The 20,397-nt window shown below is 40.8% G+C and overlaps 1 long non-coding RNA gene across 1 annotated transcript in view; it reads left to right on the top strand.

The window, feature by feature from the left end:
- Window positions 1-20,369, top strand: part of LOC120242013 — a 48,602-nt gene extending 28,233 nt beyond the window's left edge. The window contains exon 5 of the long non-coding RNA XR_005531003.1: window positions 20,300-20,369. This is a non-coding gene — a long non-coding RNA (uncharacterized LOC120242013). The remainder of the gene's footprint in view (window positions 1-20,299) is intronic.
- Window positions 20,370-20,397: the final 28 nt, after the last annotated feature.

Here is a 20,397-nt window from a genome sequence, read left to right on the forward strand (position 1 = left end):
ACTGCCTTTGCCCAGTACCTTCCCCCCCACCCCAGTCCCCCGACTCCCCCTTCCTCACATCGAGGAGTTCTGACCCTGCTTTATCTCTCTCTTGTGTGGGACCATGCACCATTACCCACTTAAGTCACCAGAGGAGGCCCCTAAGAATTCTATTCATGCACAAATATTTGTCAAAGGCCAGGATACAAGGTTATTGAATGGAGGAGGTGATGCCCTGGGAAGAATTTGCCTGAGGTGTGATCTAGGTGAAATGTATCCAGGGGTTATGTAACAGAATACAAGCACAGCATTTACTGAACGGCTAATACTAACTCTGAATTACTGGGTATGTTCAAAATGAACTTTTGCCTTACATCCAAACACGCCATGCAGTTTCTAATAACACAGTAATTTTCTAGTAAGAATATCTTTCCAATATATAATCAGGACAGACTTTTAACATGTCTATATACTAGTGGAAATATACCTTGGACATTTCAAAATACAGTTCGAAAACTGTGTGTAAAGACATATAGGCATTAGAAGAACTGGAAAGAAATAGAAATGTTAACAGTAGTTATCTGATGATGGTGGAATTAGGGCTTGCTTTTATTTTATTTTTTGCTGTATTTTCCAAAATATCTTTAAAATGAGAACACATAGATTTTAAAATAATAAAAAACATTACTTTAACAAATGTACAACACAACAGTAAATATCCTGGAGAACAGAGTTAAAAATCCTGAAACAGAGTTCAGAACCTTTTATCCAAATAAAAGCACATAAGGGAATTTTGTATGTGGAACAGGAACTTTCATTTCAACAAATGCAAAGAAAGAAATTATTGCAGCGAATGATGAGTTCATAGAAATTTAGTTTATAAAATGATGTGCACTCAAGATACAATTGAGAAAGTAGAAAAGTCCTTTTTCTTGTGATAATTGTCGAGTTTAATATGGGAAAAAATGTAAGGATGATGGATGCATATACTGTAATTTAAATAATCGAATGTTTCAGTTGCCCAACAAGAATGAGGAATGAAGGAATGTTAGCCTTCCCAGGGTTTACATTTTCGACTGTTAAAGCACTGGAGTGTCTGAGAAGCTAATAGTTTAGTTAATGAATTAACTACTTACAGTTGTACCCTGATGAGTATGGGAGAAATGAACAGGTTCAGAGTGAGTTGGTGGTGGCTGCAGGGAGTAGCTGTAGTGGCGGGTACCAGGCGATAGGGGGCGATATCGGGGCTCTGACAGTAAAAGCTGAAGCGGACTTTATCAATTTCACACTGTTCCAAATTGTAGCAAAATTTAGGAGAGATTTTTAAACCATTAGCATTTAATTTAAAAATGAATTGCGAATTTTTAGTAGATCGTGGAGATACATTGCAAAATTTTAAGGTCTTTCCCCAGCTGTTGTTCCCAGTACAAGTCCTTCCTGGAGGTAACCACTATTCCCTATTCTTCCAGAGCAACTCTATGGATATTTAAGTATATACATGTATAGTTGACAATTTGTGTTTAAATGTAGGACATTTTAGTTATTTAAACAGTTGTCCACTTCTCCCTATTCCAAAATGATTTATGGGCAGTTGTTGAAATATTTTTGTTTTTTCCACAGCTTCTCAGTTTGTTATCCTACTTCCCCACCCCCATCCCAATTAGGGTCATTAAAAAGAACATTCACCTACTATTTCCACAATAGATAATAATGTCCACAGTTCACTGGGTGTTTACTGTGTGCCAGGTAATATGTTAGATCTTTTACGTGCACAATATCATTTATTCACAACTCTGTGAGGTGGGCACCTCCACTTTGCATTCAAGAACCATGAAGTTAGGAAGTAGAGCGGTTATCAGTATGACTTCTAAAGTTCCTTTGCCCCATTCCCAAAGGACTAAGTCTGTTTTGTTACCACCTGGGGTGTGAGTTCTGTAATAACTGTTTTTGGGAGGTTGCCCATGTCCTTTGTTCCCTGCCAGAGCAATGAGATGATGAAGGTCATAATACTGAAGACTTTGGCCTTTTACAGAACTCATTTGGTGTTAAAAATAAATCTTGAAGGGAAGAAGGAGGGATAGAACTGAAGATCCACCTTCCTCTGTTTTATAACTTTCAAAGAGTGGCTGTCTTTCTGTCTTCTGCTGGTGCTTTGCTTTACTTATAACCCCATTTATTCATTTAATAAACCTTTAAATGTTTCGTTCACACAGTGTTTCAAACACCGTGCTTGCTGCTGGAGGTATAGGATATCTCCTCCTTTTTTTCCAAGTGGGATAGAAACCTTCTCATGTAAGAATTAAAATGTCTCCTTTTTCGATCCGTAGATGGGAAAACATTAGGACTTGTCATGTTCCATTCAATTGGGATTGTCTTTAAAACAAAACTGGCTTTTCGTAGATCTTTTTAGACTAAAAATATTGCATTTAGCCTTTAAACCTCTGAAGATATGTCATGTTTTAACACCATGTAGAATACTGTTTACCAACTGGTGACATGGAAATGGAGTCAACCTCTGTGTTTCCTTTGGCAAGGCCAGTGTTTTTAGAAAATGGAAACTTCTTTATATAGAGCCTTCCTGTTTGCCAGTCAGCCCAACATCAGGTGTCCTATGGTCTTCTTGTTCACATAGGTACCTTATCTGGAAGGCATTTGAATTTTCAACTCTTGCTGTAAGTAGAAGGTATATATGGGGCTGTTAAAGACATATAAGATGTCCTTTGGTTTAGCCCCAAATTAAAGATTTTATTTTCATTTATATTTTTTCATTACTATTAACCCCAGCTATTTTCTGTTGCCACTGCCCAGGATCAAAATAAAGGGATGGTGGTGGCGGTGGGCTTTTCATCTACAACCCTCCTCCCCAGTGCCCAGACTTTCCCCACTTTATTGTTTCTGGTAGCACTTCATTCTCTCTGTCCATGGACATGGCCACACACAACACACCAGGCATACCAAATCCCCTCACACCATTATCCCTTTTTTAAGAGCCTGGGTTTATTCATATGTAAAATTCAAGTTGAAACTAGGTGACTTTTCACTTTTTGTTTTTGTTTTTGTTTTCAGTTGGCTTGGCATAAACTTCGCTTGGCATAAACTAGAGCATAAAATAGCCTCTTCCCCGGGGTGCACACTCTGCCTTCCCCTTGTGGTCACCAAGAATTCCCTTAGGTTGGCTCGGAGAGTGCATCTGGCTCTTGTTCATGCCTCCAACTGTAGCCCATTCCTACTTTCTGGAGATACAGCAGAGTAGCTCTATTTTGCTTTTTTCTTAGACTGTTCAGGACTTCCTTCCACCACAAGTACAAATGTTTGTCTCCGAGCTCGCGAATCTGCCATCTTGTACAGAGTCTCCTGGTTTCCACAGGAGAGTCCTCCAGCCAATGTTCCTCTGAACTCTGGACACACCCAGGTTCCCACACTATTCTTCCAGCATGGCTTTCCCATCCGAAGTTTTCCTTCTAGCTCTGAAATTTTTCTTTCTTCTCTCTCTTTTTAATGTTTGTGTATTTTTAAGAGAGAGAGAGAGAGAGAGAAAGAGTGCAGGGGTGCAGTGGGGGAGGGGCACAAATAGAGAGGGGACAGAGGATCCAAAGCCACCCAGGCTCCCCTCTCTCTTCTCTTAAGCTTTTCCTTTAACACTTTCTTCTGCAGTCATGTGCCTTTAAAACAAACAAACAAAGAAACAAAGAAACAAACCCAAACCTCAATAACTCTAACTTTATGGGCACTTACAATATGGAGTTAGCTGTGCTATGTGCCTCAGAGGCATTATGTAACTAACCTTCACAATAACCCTAGGAGATTTTGCCATCCCCACTTTACTGATGACAGTATTAAGACACATAGATTAAATGGTAACTTTCTAAAGATCCTGTCAGTAGTAAGCATGGAGCTGGGAGGAGGATTTTAGACCAGGCAGAATGAAGCCAAAGATAAAACTCTCCAGAGCTACTCTATACTTCGTTTTTGGTAAAATATTCTTCTAAAAATCTTCCCAACTCTTTATAACCTCACCCATTCATGTCTTCCCTGTCCCCACCGCCTACCAGCACACACTCACTTGACCCAACACAGAGGTTCCTTCTCTTCGTCAGGAGAAGTTCAGATTCACTGGATGTATAATTTGTTACCAACAGCAGTCAGTCTGCCCTGTGCAGGTCGTCACCCACAAATTAACCATGACTTTAGGATTGTGTCTGACCCCTGGGTTGTCCAGTCACTTGGAAAATTTATTATTTTCAATGGGTATCAGAGAAGAAAAGCCATGATTTCCTGGAGTGATCTGTGAAACCTTGGTTTCTCTCATCTTTGTGAGCTGCTGAAAGATGAACTAAGATATCCATTGCCTCTTTGAATGGGAAAAGGTGGAGTAAAGGCTACAGATCCCCTTTTTCTCAAGGGGCCGACACATAATGTCTGTGTAGCACATCAACTCCAGCATGTAGCTCCTGATTTCAATCCTGTGTCCTGGTTTAGAACCTTTGGGGGATATCACACCACATTGCTGGTTGTGTGGTATGAGAAGGGGAAAAGGGAGAGATAGAGACATATAGGAAAGATTAGTGGAGGCTTGGGAATGATCTGGTTGTGGTGGTATGAGATGAGGCGTCCAGCCCAGGGAAGGGTAGACGTGAGCAATGCACTGAGGAGCTTATGCTTGCTGGGAAAGTCACTACTAGTTTGGAACCCAAGGTGTCATCTCTCGCTTTTTTTCCTCACAGAAAATCTTGCTGTTTTCTCATTTCTTTGTCCTGTTGGACTGCACATAATTGTTGTACCAGTCAGCTAAATCTAAAAAGGATTTAGTGAGGGCTTTTAGCTTGGTGATGATCTTTGTCCATGTAAAGCATTTTTTTGGAGTGGGCTAGTACTTGGCTTGACTTTAGTCACTTTAAGGTTATTACCAGTATACACGCCTTATTTGATTTAGAAGAATAACAACATATTTCTTTTTTCTTTTCTTTTTTTAAAGATTTTAAAATTAGTTTATTTTAAATCTACTTTTATTTATTTTATTTATTATTATTATATTTTTAATGTTTATTTTTCAGAGGGGGGATAGAGAGAGAAAAAGAGAGAGAGAGAAGAGAGAGAGAGTGTACGAGCAGTGAAGAGGCAGAGAGAGAAAGAGAGGGAGGCAAAGAATCTGAAACAGTCTCCAGGCTCTGAGCCAGCTGTCAGCACAGAGACTGATGCGGGGCTCGAAACCACCAACCATGAGATCATGACTTGAGCCAGTCAGACGCTCAACCGGCTGAGTCACCCAGAGGCCCCAAAGTTTATTTATTTAGGTTTGGGGGGGAGGGGAGAGAGAGAGATACAGAGAGACAGAGAGAGACAGAGACAGAGAGAGAGAGAGAGAGGGAGAGAGAGAGAGACAGAGAGACAGAGAGAATGAATCCCAAGCAGGCTCCACACTGTCAGCACAGAGTGTAACACAGGACTCAAACCCATGATCATAGGATCACGACCCAAGCCAAAATCAAGAGTTGGATGCTAAACTCAGAGAGCCACCCAGGTGCCCCAATAACATATTTCTAAGTAGCAAAACTAGCATCATCCATCAGCTTCTGAACCTCAAGAATACAGGAATATATGTACTTTTCAACTTAACACAACATACAATAAGAACCCCAAAGATTAAAAAAGTATCGGATATATAAAATATAAGTTTCTTTCTAACTTCCATTTCTCCAGTTTCAACCTTTTTTGTACTTATAACTTACTCAGCTTAAAGAATTAAAGAAACATATATACCTATATGGTACTTCAAGAAACCAGCTTCCAATGAAGTATACATGCACCAGAAAAGCTGCAATAAAAATATGAGCTGCTGGGGCAGATGAAGAGCACCTGGAAGTATAACCTAGTACAACTGTTTAGAAAAAATTGGCAGTATCGGGGCGCCTGGGTGGCTTAGTCGGTTAAGCGTCCGACTTTCGCTTAGGTCATGATCTCGCGGTTCGTGGGTTCGGGCCCCGCGTCGGGCTCTGTGCTGACTGCCAGCTCAGAGCCTGGAGCCTGTTTCAGTCTGTGACTCCCTCTCTCTCTGACCCTCCCCTGCTCACGCTGTCTCTCTCTCTCTCTCTCCTAGAAATAAATAAAACATTAAAAAAAATTAAAAAAAAAAAGAAAAAATTGGCAGTATCTTTTAGAGCTGCACATATCTACATCAAGCAATTCCACTCCTGGTTGGTGTGTAAGTTTTTCTCAAAAGGCGCTTACAAGATTGTTCATAGTAATCCATTCATAAATGGACCAAACGGAAAAGCACCCAAACACTCATCAGCAATAGAATCGATCAATGAATTGTGGCGTAGATACACAACAGAGTGCTACCTGCAGTGCGAGCAAATCCACTTATAACTACTTGCAGAGACATGTATGAATCTCACAAATGGTGTCTAGTAAGAGAAGCCAGACAGGAAAGGGCAATACTATGAGATTAAATTTATATAATGTACAAAACCAGTCAAAACTAAGCTATCCTCTTAGAAGTCGCAGTATTGATTGCTTGTGGGGGAGGGGAGAGTGGCAAGAAGGAAATGAGGTTGGGATACTTTTAGGATGCTGGCAATGGTCTATTTTTTTATCTTAGTGCTATGTACCTAAGTGTGTTCAGCTTATGAAATTCACTAAGTTGTACCTTTACGACATACATACTGTTATTAGTATGTATCTTACACTCTAATAAAAAATTTAAAACAAAGAAAATTGACATAAAACAGCTTCTTGGACTTTTATATACCTACAAAAAGCCCAATAAACTAAATAAACTAAAAAAATCTAAAATAAGCCAGTCTAGGGGTGTCCAATTGGTTCAGTTGGTTAAACATCTGACTTAATTTCAGTTCAGGTCCTGATCTCATGGATCGTGAGATGGAGCCCCGAGTCCCAAGCCCTGAGCCGGTCTCTGTGCTGATTTTGTGGAGACTATTTGGGATTCTCTCTCTCTTTCTCTCTGCCTCTCTGTCTCTCTCTCCCTCTCAAAATAAATAAACTTTAAAATAAGCCAATCTAAAATTTGAATACAGCCATTTTACTGGTGGTAGGAAATGATTCAGGAGGACAGAATTAACTATGATTGTTTTCTTATTATAAAAGTAATCCATTTTGAAAAACAAATTCAGTACTTAATATATACATATGGTACCCAAAATTCAAAAGGTCATTAATTGTTAATGAGATTAACTCTACCAGCATGATCTAGAATAAACAATAAAAAGAAAAAATTAAAACGCTATTTCAGGGTGTCAGTTTTATTTTATTTTTAAATGACTTTTAGATCAGCATTGCATAATGTGTAAGAAAGATCCATTTCTTAAAAGTTAATTTTGCTTTAATTAATGAGTTAATTAAAATAGATAAGATGTTCACTTGATCCAAAATTAAAGAATTAAAAAAGGGCATCCTGTCCTTCAGACACCTGATTCCTCCAGTCAACCAATGTTTTAGTTCTTTTGGGTCTATTCAGAAATATTTTATGCACATACAACAAATATATATAAACATTTTTTGCCCCCTTTTAACCAACCAGTAGAGTGCTGTCACCATCTTGCTTGCTTTTCTTATTAACAACATATCTTCTCAATCATTTCACATTAATAGACAAGGAGTCTCTTCTTAATGGCTTAATAATATTTTGTTGTATAATATGGCAGGATTTATTTCACCTGTCCATATTGATGAGTAATAAAATTATTTCCATGCTTTGCTACTTTGAACTGAAATGAACAGTTTTCTACCAACGTATTCTCATACATTTGCATAAATATCTACCTAGTGAACCTAGAAGACTAGTTAACTTTGCATCATCAATATTCATTTGTTTTCTCTACTTAAACATTTCAGTTTTGAACTTAAAACAATCGAAAGTGAGGTTTAGAGTTATAAGGGTTTTCAAGTAGAGGAGATTGATTGACCCATGCACTCCTTCACTTCTTCAGCAAAGAATGATTGAGTCCTACTTTGTTCTCCCCGGTGAACAAAAGATACACGTTTTCTGCTGTCCTGGTGTTTACATTTCTGGTGTGTGTATATGGTGGAGTGTGGGTAGGGAGAGGAGACAGATGACACACGAAATGAATATATTATCTATATGTTAGGAGAGGTTAAGTAATGCTCTGGAGAAAAATAAAGTAGTGATGGGGAATAGGTCAGGAAGGATGTTGCAGGAAAGAAAGGAAGGAAGGAAAGGAAAAAATGGGGCGCCTCATGGCTTAGTCGGTTAAACATCTCATTCTTGATTTTGGCTCAGGTCATGATCTCACCATCATGGAATCCAGCTCTGCATTGGGCTCCATACTGGGCATGAAATCTCCTTGACATGCTTTCTTTCCCTCTGCCACTTTTTCTGCTTGTGCGCTCTTGCTCGCTCTCTCTCTCTCTCTCTCTCAAAAAGGAAGGGTGTTGCAACTTTCAATAGGGTCAGTGGGCCCTTGTAAGGATTTGGCATTTGCCCTATATGAGCTGGGGGCAGTTGGAGGATTTTCCCCATCATTATGTTTTTTCTTTCTTCTTTAAAAATAGGGTTTTTATTTTGAAATAGTTTTAGATTTGCAGAAAAGTTGCAGGGGCATCTGGGTGACTCAGTCAGTTGAGTATCTGACTCTTGACTTCACCTCAGGTCATGATCTCAAGGTCATGAGATTAAGCCCCATGAGCTCCGCACTGAGCATGGAGACTGCTTAAGATTCTCTCCCTCCCTCCCAGTCCCTCTGTGTCTCCCCCTCTCCTTCTGCCCCTCTCCCTCCCTTGTGCTGTCTCTCTCTCAAAAATAATTAAAAAAGAATTTTTTAACACTCTATTTATTTTTAAGAGATAGAGACAGAGCATGAGCTGAGGAGGGGCAGAGAGAGAGGGAGACAGAAACTGAAGCAGGCTCCAGGCTCTGAACTGTCAGCACAGAGCCCAACACAGGGCTCGAGCCCATGAATTGTGAGATCACGACCTGAGCTAAAGTAGACACTTAACCGATTGAGACATCCAGGTGCCCCTCTAAAATAAAATTTTTAAAAATTATTTTTAAGATGTTGTAAAGATAACAAAGATAGTTCATCTTCTCATCCTAATCATCAAGGTCCTAGTACGACCACAGAACTCTATAACTTAGCTACTAGGATTTCTAAAAGCAGACTGCTTTACCCAGCTTCAGTTTATCCTGATGTTACTATCTTATATTACTATGGTGCTTTTCTTGAAACTGAGGAACCAACATTGGTATACTCTTATTAACTACACTCCAGACTTCAAAACGTTTTCACCAATTTTTCCATTAATGTCCTTTTCCTGTCCCAGAAACCAATCCAGGATGCCTCATGGCATTTTGTTCTTTTTTTTTTTTTTTGTAATGGTATCTGTCTTTCTCTGCCTGACTTATTTCACTCAGCATAATACCCTCTAGTTCCATCCACATTGCTGCAAAGGCATGATTTCATTCCTTCTCATTGCCATGTAGTATTCCATTGTATAGATAAACCACATCTTCTATATCCATTCATCAGTTGATGGACATTTAGGCTCTTTCCATAATTTGGCTATTGTTGAAAGCACTGCTATACACATTGGGCTACATGTGCCCCTATGCATCAGCCTTCCAGGGATACAGAAGTTCTAAATGATGATACTTTTGTACTTGTTATTATCTTTCACTTGTTCAACAATTATTAATGGAAAGTCTACTGTCTATTTCTAGGTGTAATAGACACCTAGAGGTTGCTAGCTCTTCTGTAGCACCTACTAATAATTATTAGATGAAAACATAGCACAGTGCCTGGCTCTCAATAAATATTGGTTAAATCAGCCAGAAGAAAATTTGGCAGCAAGTGACTGACAAAGGAATGGCCACTCTCGTCCAGTGACCTTGGCAGGAGCTCCAGAACTTCTCCTCTACTCCTCTCAAGGTCATCACTTTGAATTTCTGTTCTTCCCTTCCTTTTCCTTCAAATAGCTGCTTTTTAAGACCACCCCTTCACTTTCATCACATGTTGGGTCAGATGGTTCTGGAATTGGTTTGTTACGCTGCTGAAAGCAAAACGCCCTGAAGAAGTTACATCTTGAAACGGCATCACTCATCCAGTCTTAATTTCTTCTGAAATAAAGTGAATCTTAGCTTGCTTCTTCGCTTTGAATCTCTAATAATCTTCCCCTGGGGGTGACAGAGGAGTTATTCTTTTTTTTTTTTTTTATCCTAGAGAGTGAGTATAAGCTGGGGAGGGGTGGAGATAGAGGGAAATAGAGGATCTGAAGCAGGCTCTGCGCTGACAGCACAGAGCCCGATGTGGGGCTCAAACTCAAGAACCATGAGATCATGACCTGAGCTGAAGTTGGATGCTTAACCGACTAAGCTACCCAGGTGCCCCCCACCCCCAGATTAAGTTTTAAAGAGCTGGGTGTTGGGGTGCCTAGGTGGCTCAGTCAGTTAAGTGTCTGACTTTGGCTCAGGTCATGATCTTATGGTCGGTGGGTTCAGCCCTGCATCAGCTTGGACCCTGGAGCCTGCTTCTGATTCTGAGTCTCCCTCTCCCTGCTGGGTGTCTCTGTCCCACTTGGACTCTGTCTCTCTCTCTCAAAAAGAAATAAACATTAAAAAATAATTTAAAGAGCTGGGTGCTTGTTTTGGGGTGAAAGCTGAAACTGGCTCCATTCTGTTGTTCTTCCACCTGCAATGGGCTTCTTGTCCTTATATTGTTGGGAACCCAATCACATTCTCAAGTAGGAGAATGTATTTCAAGTCTCAAAGTATTTATAAATTTATAAATATACTTTAGAACACAACAACAAACTACTTATATATATTTTTTTAAATGGTAAGCCATAAAATATTAAAGAAATTAATATAAAATGAAGATCATAATGATTTTTTTTTCAAGTTTGAGAGAGAGATAGGAGCAAGCTGGGGACGGGCAGATAGAGAGATAGAGAGAGAAAGAGACTATCCTAAGCAGGCTTCTCACTGTCAGCTCAGGGCCTGGTGCAGGGCTTGAACTCATGGACTGTGAGATCATGACCTGAGCTGAAACCAAGAGTTGGATGCTTAACTGACTGAGCCTCCCAGGTGCCTCGATCATAACGTTTTTAATTGGGTTTCCTGAGATATGGTTTTGGTTTCAGATAGGTTTTCTGGGATGTGACTTGAGGCAGCCTGAGTGAAGAAGATGATGGGGAAGGGACCCTAGAAAGGTTGCTAGCTCTTCTGTAGCACCTCCCAATAATCATCCCAACTGTCTGTTGTATGTGTCTGTGTGAAAGACAGGATGCTGACGCATGAATTGACTGGACCTGTTCCACACTGATTGAGGGTTGCTTTGTGGATGTTAACTCCCTTACAGATTTGGTCGTTTGCCTATGGGAAGAGAGGTTCCATTTGTACAGGTGAGGGCCCTGGGCCACAGCAGGATGACCGGGACAGCACTAGAGGAGGGTGCTGTTGGTGACAGTTGTGTCTGAGCCGCAGGTGAATTTCTGTCAAAGGTGTGGAGGGAATGGGACCCAGGGTACCGGAGCCTCCTGCACTACTTCTGTGATGAACTGAGGACACAGAATGGTAGGCACTGCTATGACTTGAAATTCTGGTCTGGGCTCCTTAGAGTATCAAATGGGGGAACTAGTTCTGGGTTCTTATTACAATTAACTTCTTGTACAAGCCCCCAGATCTGATTCCATAACAACTCTGTGAGCTCACAATAGCTATTCCAGGAGGATATTCTCCTGACTCTTTTTTCCCCCAATATTTATTTATTTATTTATTTATTTATTTATTTATTTATTTTTGAGAGATAGACACAGAGAGAGAGGGAGACACAGAATCTGAAGCAGTCTCCAGGCTCTGAGCTGTCAGCACAGAGCCCAGGGGAAGGCTCATACCCACAAACCATGAGATCAAGACTTGAGCCAAAGTCAGATGCTTAACCAGCTGAGCCACCCAGGAGCCCCTCTCCTGACTCTTTGTAAAAAATCGTGGTTAGATATACATAGCACAAAATTTGCCATTTTAACCATTTCCATGTGTGCAGTTCAGTGGCATGAAGTACATTCACATTATTGTGTAGACATTACCACCCTTCATTTCTAGATCTTTAGTTTTCCCAAACTGAAACTCAATACCCATTAAACAAGAACTCCCTGTTCTGCCCTCCCCCCTTTCCTGGCAGCCACCACTCTATTTCCTGTCTCTATGAATTTGAGTACTCTGGGCTCCTCGTACAAGCGGAATCGTAAGTATTGACTGGTCCTTTTATGCCTGGCTTATTTCATGTAGCATAATGTCTTCAAGGTTCATTCATGCTGGAGCATGTGTCAGGATTTCCTTCCCTTTTAAGCCTGAATAATATTCCATTGTACGTATATACCAGATTTTGTTTATCTATCCATCTGTTGATTTCTGCTTAGATTAGTTCTACTTTTTGGATATTGGGAACACTGCTGCTATGAACGTAGGCATACAAATATCTGTTCCAGTCCTTGCTTTCACTTCTCTCGGATATACACCCAGAAAGTGGAATCATATGATAATTCTATTTTTAATTTTGTAAGGAACCACTATTCTGTTCCAGTGGCTGGACCATTTTACATTCCCAGCAGGAGTGCACAAGTGTTCCAATTTTACCACATCCTTGTTGACACTTGTTATTTCTAATGGGTGTGAGCTGATATCTCATTGTGGTTTTGATTTGCATTTCCCCAATGATTAGTGATGTTGGGCATCTTTTCATATGCTTGTTGGTCATTTGTATGTCTTCATTTGTATGTCTAATGAAGTCCTTTGGCCATATTTAAATCTGGTTTGTTGTTGTTTGAGTTCTTTAAACGCTATAGGAGTTTCTCTCTCTCACTCTCTCTCTCTCTCTCTCTCTCTATATATATATATATACACACACACCCATGTAAACATTCTGGATATTAACCCTTAATCAGATATATAATTTGCAAATATTTACCCCCATTCCAGTTTTCCTTTTTCCCGTACTCTTTTTGTTTAAAAAAATTTTTTTAATGTTTATTCATTTTTAAGAGACAGAACGTGAGTGGGGGAGGGGCAGGGGAGAGACACAGAATCTGAAACAGGTTCCAGACATTCAACCGACTGAGCCACTCAGGCATTCCTGTTTACTTGTTTTTTTTTAATGTTTATTTATTTATTTTGAAAGAGAGAGAGTATGTGAGCAGGGGGAGGACAGAGAGATTGAGAATCCCAAGGAGGTTCTATGCTGTCAGTGCAGAGCCCTACTCAGGGCTCAATCTCATGAACCATGAGATCGTGACCTGAGCCAAAATCAAGAGTCAGATTCTTAACTGTCTGAGCATCCCAGGCCATGTTTGTTTGTTTTGAAGATCTTGGGGCTTGGAGTGATTTAGTGATTTGTAAAGATCACAAGTATCATATTGGAGCCACTGGGACTTGAACCCTGGTTTCCTACTCTTTACCTCCTCTCCTTTTTTCACTGTCTCACCCAGCTCCCTAATAGTTGGTCACATCAACACAGAAGTAGTTTGTCTTGCATAGGCGAAGTACCAAGGAATAAAATTTTAATTGGTCCTTTGAATGACCCAGGCTCTTGCTGCTCTCCCCAATTATCCCCTCCCATCATCCAGTGCTGATGCTTCTTGAGATACGGAATGCACCTGGTGCCTTTAGTTATATTAATTAGCTAATTAATTAATTAAATTTATTTTCTTCATTACGTCCACCTTAAAATTCTCTATTCTGTTTCTTAAAATGTTTTTAGGAATCAGAACTTGTTTATCAAAGGCCATTTTATTTACTCGAACAACTGCTGGCTGATCTACAATGAAGACAGCCGATGGGTTTTTCTACCACCTTTTAAAGAAGAGACTTTTATTAGATGGAGCAGGTTTCCTTCCATTCCAAATTAATCCTAAAGCACTGATGCTAATACATGCAGGCCACTGCTGAATAGAGTGCCTGACACAAAGTAGGTCTCCAATAAACATTTGTCAAATGAATGCCACCATGCCACACCGAGGGGGGAAGATTTATAGGGGAGGCAGCCTCAATTGTTTGATTTAGCAGGGGAAAAGAAGCAGTATTTTCTACATTATGGCCTCTGTGGAAATTGGTTTTATTTGTCTCATTCTTCATGTCTGAGGCTGCAGGCCACAGCCTCCTCAGGAGAGGGCAGGAATAAATCTCTGCAGAAGAACGCAGAAAGCTGAAGTAGCCTTTCTGGCTGGGTATTGGCGGCATCTTAGTCATGGGCCCTTTTGATCAAAGCGTCCACTGCCCTGCTGTATTGTGGGAGGCTCTGAGAAAAGATTCTTGAGAAAACAAGGCGACTATTTGGACTTTCAACATGATTTCTTTTCAACAAAGACCCCTTGAGTAAATCACTAAACTTTTCCTGGGCCTCTGGTTTCTTTCAGCAACAATCATGGAGCTGAACCAGAAGAGCTATTTTCCTCAGGCTCCAAGATGCTGTATTTCTACTTTAGTATTCACTGTGCAGGAAAGTCTGGAGAAACAACTTGAACAGGTCTGAGAGTTAAATGTACATATTTTAATTTTTTTAAATATTTATTTTTTTTTTGAGAGGGAGACAGAGCATGGGGTGGGGGTGAGGGGGAGAGGAGGCAGAGAGAGGGAGACACAGAATCTGAAGCAGGCTCCAGGCTCTGAGCTGTCAGCACAGAACCCGACTTGGGGCTCGCACCCATGAACTGCGAGATCATGACCTGAGCTGAAGATGGATGCTTAACCAACTGAGCCACCCAGACACCTCTAAATGTACACATTTTAGGATCCACACTGTCATTGAAGTTTCTGGAAAACTTAAACAGATAGTTTTGCCTGCTTTTTAGTTTTTATTTCAACAATTATCTCCAACTTAGAATCTCAGCTTATAACTTCAGTTACACATTATGATGTATATCTTATGCATATCATTATATTTCAGCGTGATAGCATCATAGTCAGTGTGAATACTTACTTTCTATTTGTTAATGAGCTCATTGTGTTTGGCTGCCTACCCGTCTTCGAATATCCTTCCTATGTTTTGGGGTAACTTCCCATTTTAGGAGTCTTGTCCCTCCAAAGCAGAAGCCCCAGCACTCACTTTCTCATCTTTCCAAATGGTGGCTAGGATGTAGCAGGTCTGTGACTTCAGCCCTGCAGTTTGGACACAGGAACTTGAGAGTCTGAGTGAGAAGCAGGCAGTACGATGAGATATGCCTCAATGCTTTTTGTCAATGAAAGAATATGATGGAAGCTTTAGTAACAGTTATTTATTCATTCAACAAATCTTATGCTCGGAGGTGAAAAGGGTATGGTGATTAGTTAAGGTACAAGCCCTGTCTCTGAAAGCTCACCTCTGTTTCACTATTTATTTATTTTTAACGTTAATTAATTTATTTTTGAGAGAGAGAGAGCAAGCCGGTGAAGGGCAGAGAGACAGGGAGACAGAGAATCCCAAGAACTGTGAGTACAGAGCCCTAGGCGGGGCTCAAACTCACATACCATGAGATGATGACTTGAGCCAAAATCAGGAGTTGGAGGCTTAACCAACTGAGCCACCCAGGCACCTGTTACCTCTGTTTTAGAGCTAAGCATCTACCCTAGGATGACAATACTCATAAAAATATTTAACATTCAGGAATATTTACCCTGCTGCAGGGACATGTGTTAACTCACTGTATTGTCCCCACAGCTCTGAGAGTAGGTTCTGCTCTTGTCCCCAAGTTAAGAGACTTGTTCAAGGCCACGTAGGTACTGGGCAGCAGAACTGAGACTCAGGGTCAGGGGTCTGGGCCCAGACTGCTCTGGCAGTATGTTCATGTCATATGAGGATTTTAGTTTGGATGACACCATTTAAATTCTTCATGTTTAAAACTGCTTCTTTCATTATAAAATTGAGTATGAACAGTCATAATTGAACCAGGAAAGAGTAGAGATTCCTCCCTTTTTTTAAAAGATAAAACTAGGCTCCAAAATGAACTGTAATCTTTCTGTACATTTCCTTTGGCAAAACTGAGACGGACTAGAACTTTAGAAAGAGAGTTTTTAATGGGCTCCCGGCTGGCTCAGCCGGAAGGGCATATGACTCTTGATCTTGAGGCTGTGAGTTCAAGCACCAAGTTGGGTGTAGAGATTACTAAAAAAAAAAAATAATAGTAATAAAGAGATAATTTAAATGCTATACCTCTCTGTCTCATTGTTTCCTCGTTGTGGCTTATTCTTAACACAGCAGCCAAAATGACCCTGTCCCTTCCTGGGTCACAACCTCCCTGTGCCCTCTCATATCACTAAGGGAAAGTTGAAGTCCTTGCTAGGACTGACATGTTCTCATGTAATCCGACTTTCTTGTTTCTCAGCTCTCATCTCCTGTGGTTCTCTTCTCTCTCACTGTGTCCTCGGCAACTCTGACTTCTTGGCTTCTTGGTTGTTCTTTGTGCACATAGGGCAAGATGGCTGCCTCAGGCTTTGGCCTTTCTGGATTGCTCTTCTCCAAGAAATATATGTGGCTATTGTTGTCGAATCCAGGCCTTTTCTTGAAAATAACCTTTTTAGCAAAGGTTTCCGAGGTCCCTCTCTATCTAAAATCTCAACTCTGTAGGCTCTGGGATGACCAACATTGGCCCAGGAGAAAGGGCTCTCCCAGCACACAGGACTTTCAGTGCTAAAACTGGGTTTGTCCTGAGCAAACCAGGCCAATTAGTCACCTTGTATCATCTCAGCACCTACAGCAATGGCTAGCCTATAACAGCCTTAATAAATATTTGTCAAATAGAAGGAATAAATGAATAAATGAATGAGCAAGTAGGTAAAGGAAAGAAGTATTTTTAGTGAGAATGTGTGTGGTGGTATGTATTGCCCCTAAAATCAGAGTATATAGATATATATGTTCATCATAGCAACTTGTAAGTCTTCTTTAGCATGGAAAGAAGCCCAACTTTCATGAATGGGGGACCAGTATTTCTTGATTTCCTAATCAGAAATGTATAATTTACCAATTTTGCTGCTACTGAAAGTGGTTTGGAATACAGTGTTCCACACTCATCCTTTATTTATTTATAAATTTAAAAAAATGTTCATTTATTTTTGAGACAGAGAGAGACAGAGCATGAGCAGGGGAGGGGCAGAGAGAGAGAGGGAGGCACAGAATCCAGAATAGGCTCTGAGCTGTCAGCACAGAGCCCGATGTGGGGCTCAAACCCACAAACCATGAGATCATAACCTGAGCTGAAGTTGGATGCCCAACCAACTGAGCCACCCAGGTGCCCCCACACTCATCTTTTAGAAAAAGTTAAAATGGCTGTGTTGGCTTTATTGTTTTTAGATATTAAAATGGCTCCCATATTAAAAACATTTTTTTAATGTTTATTTATTTTTGAGAGAGAGAGAGAGAAAACCGGGGAAGGGCAGAGAGAGAGGGAGACACAGAATCTGAAAGCAGGCTCCAGGCTCTGAGCTGTTATCACAGACACTGATGCGGGGCTTGAACCCACAAACTGCAAGATCATGACCTGAGCCGAAGTCGGACACTTAACCGACTGAGCCACCCAGGAGCCCCAAATGGTTTCCATATTTCAAATGGCAATGATGCATTTTTAAATGTGCACTTTTTTCCATTGCTAATGATCCTGAGTCCTAATTCTCTTCTCCATCCTAATGCTTCCTTCAGCTCTTGCTGCCTGGACCTTCCTGGAGTTGCTCCCTGAGCCATTCTGCTCACACAGCCTGCCATTCCACTTACTGATGCCCCCTATTTGCTCCCACCAGTCTCCCCAACTTGAGCTCCTTTGAGTGAGAATAATCTAATATTGGTCTGTCATACATCATGTTCTTGTTCTTCAAAATATGTTTGGCACGAGGGTGCCTGGGTGGTTTGGTCATTAAGCATCTGATTTTGGCTCAGGTCATGATCTCACATTTTATGAGTTCGAGTCCCACACTGGGTAGGCTCAAGCCCTGCTTTGGGTGAACACAAGCTCTGGCTGAGCCACGCTTCTCTCTCTGTCTCTCTCGCCTTCTCTGTATCTCTTGGTCCTCACTCATTTGCACCCTTTCTCTCTCTCTCTCAAAAAAAAAATTTTTTGGGGGGCAAGAGAATTCAATAAAGCAGCATAAGACAGTGATGTATTCCTTTTTGCATTCCTTGACCCTACCATGGTTTGTATATTCCTTTATTCATTCAACACATCCTTTTTGAGTCCCACAATGTGCTAGACACTGGGAATACAACAGTTAACAAAATAGTTTCCCTGGCCCCTCAAGTAGGGGACGAGAAAGTAAATAGGAATGATCAAGGGAATCTTGACATTACATTGTACTTATTTATGATAAATATTGGATACTATCAGACATATAGGAAGGGTGCAGTGACTATCATAGGTCAAACACTAAATGTTATTTGAACCATGAATGGTTGAGTGATTGTGTGAATAAATGAATGATTGCGTGGATATAATTGTTATGAGAGCACAGAACCCTCAGTGTAAGTCATCACTATCAACTGCAAAGATGCTTCTCCAATTTTTCTGTTTGGAAGAGGCCAGCTCATCTGCATCTATATCATGAAAAGCACAATTTTTCTTTCCCCTTCTCTCCTCTTCTCTCCTCTCTGCTCTGATCAAATACCAGCGTGAAATGAAAGGTGCCTGCTGAGCACCCGCAATGCCAGTCAGCACACCCCATCTACTTTGCTCAGGACTCTCTAATAAAAGAACTCTGATGTCAGGCAAAATTGTACCCTTCTGAAATTCTTTTCAGCATTTTCATTATTGACTAAACAAAGTATGTGCTGGTCTTCAAGGCAGCTGATTGTACAGCCAAAATGGGTTGCTTAACTTTGCATAGGGGGATCAAATCCTGTCTGTGCTCAGCGCGAGGTGGGAATTGTTTTCCCAGCTGAACTTCGCCCCTTAGTTTCCGCACATCTCTTCCATCCCTTCCAGCGATTTGCTGGTCTGCACTGTTGATTCTACAAGCAGCACAGCAGGGTTTATCAGAGGGCCATCTACTCTTCTCAGTAACTCCCTAGTACAGTAAACATCTGCTGTGGGACTGGAAAGAGCTGGTTCAAGCCAGTTTTTCCTCATTGCACTGGGCATTCTTAACTTTTGACAATCACCTCTTTCTTAATTTCCCCCTGCCACATCAGAACCTGTAGAAATGTTGCTTTTTAAGGAAACCCCCAGTTTTATATGTTAAAATATTCAAAGTAAATTACAAATAGGAATTATTACATTTTAGATGCATTCAAAAGATTCATATGCATCTCTAATAAGTGAGGACATTTTCCTACATAGCCATAATTAATTATGATTCCTTAATACCCTGTCTATATCTAAATTTTCCCAGTTTGTACCCAAAAGGTCTTTTATGGTAGGTTTGCCAACACTAGGATTCAATCAAGGACTGTGTATTGCATTGGTTTGTTATATGTAGATGAGCGGTCCCAGGGTACTTGATGGCGGAAACAAAGGCAGAAGGAAATGGCAGGTAAAATTAAATTTCCTGGGGCGCCTGGGTGGCTTAGTCGGTTAAGCGTCCGACTTTCACTTAGGTCATGATCTCGCGGTTCGTAGGTTCGGGCCCCGCGTTGGGCTCTGTGCTGACTGCCAGCTCAGAGCCTGGAGCCTGTTTCAGTCTGTGACTCCCTCTCTCTCTGACCCTCCCCTGCTCACGCTGTCTCTCTCTCTCCTAGAAATAAATAAAACATTAAAAAAAATTTTTTTAATTAAATTTCCTTACAACCTGCAGCCCACTTGAGAAATACTTGAGGCTGGCACAATAAAACATTTCTCCAGAAACTCCCTGCTGTCTTAATGTTTTGCTAGAGGGAAAAACAACTTTAGCTTGACAATAGCGAGGCCTCCAGTATCCTGTGAATCTTCTTTAGCACATGAAAGTCTCTTTGGAAACTTCCCCTTGACTTTACCTTCCCCAACTCCAAGTATATAATCAGTCTCTCTTCATGGTTCTGAGGCAGCTCTTCCTGCCCATGAGTCTTGTCCCCATGCTTTAATAAAATCACATTTTTTGTACCCATGATGTCTCAAGAATTCTTTCTTGGCCATTGGCTCTGGACCCCACCATCACCCCAAAACCCCATCAGTACTGACCGGTGGCAGAGACCAGACCAGCTCTCCTGTAGGATATATGATTCACCTGATTGCTTCCTCGTGGTGTTATTTACCTTATTCCTGTATCACTTGTATTCCCTCTGAATCGGAAGTGAAATCTAAAGACTTGATTAGATTCCACTCAGGGACTTTTGTCTGATATACCATCACTGATGATTCATGTTTCTAATTCTGTGTCACAACAGGAAACTCATGATGTCTGATGATTTTGTTGCAGGATTCTTTACTTCAATACCTGGGGTTTGTTGTCTCGCCACTTCGAAGAATGAAGAGGTGAACACGAATAAAATGAGTAGCATGCAAAAGTTTATTGGG

This window comes from Hyaena hyaena, unplaced genomic scaffold (genome assembly GCF_003009895.1).
Source record: "Hyaena hyaena isolate Hyena2069 unplaced genomic scaffold, ASM300989v1 scaffold_299, whole genome shotgun sequence".
Taxonomy (NCBI): Eukaryota; Metazoa; Chordata; class Mammalia; order Carnivora; family Hyaenidae; genus Hyaena; species Hyaena hyaena.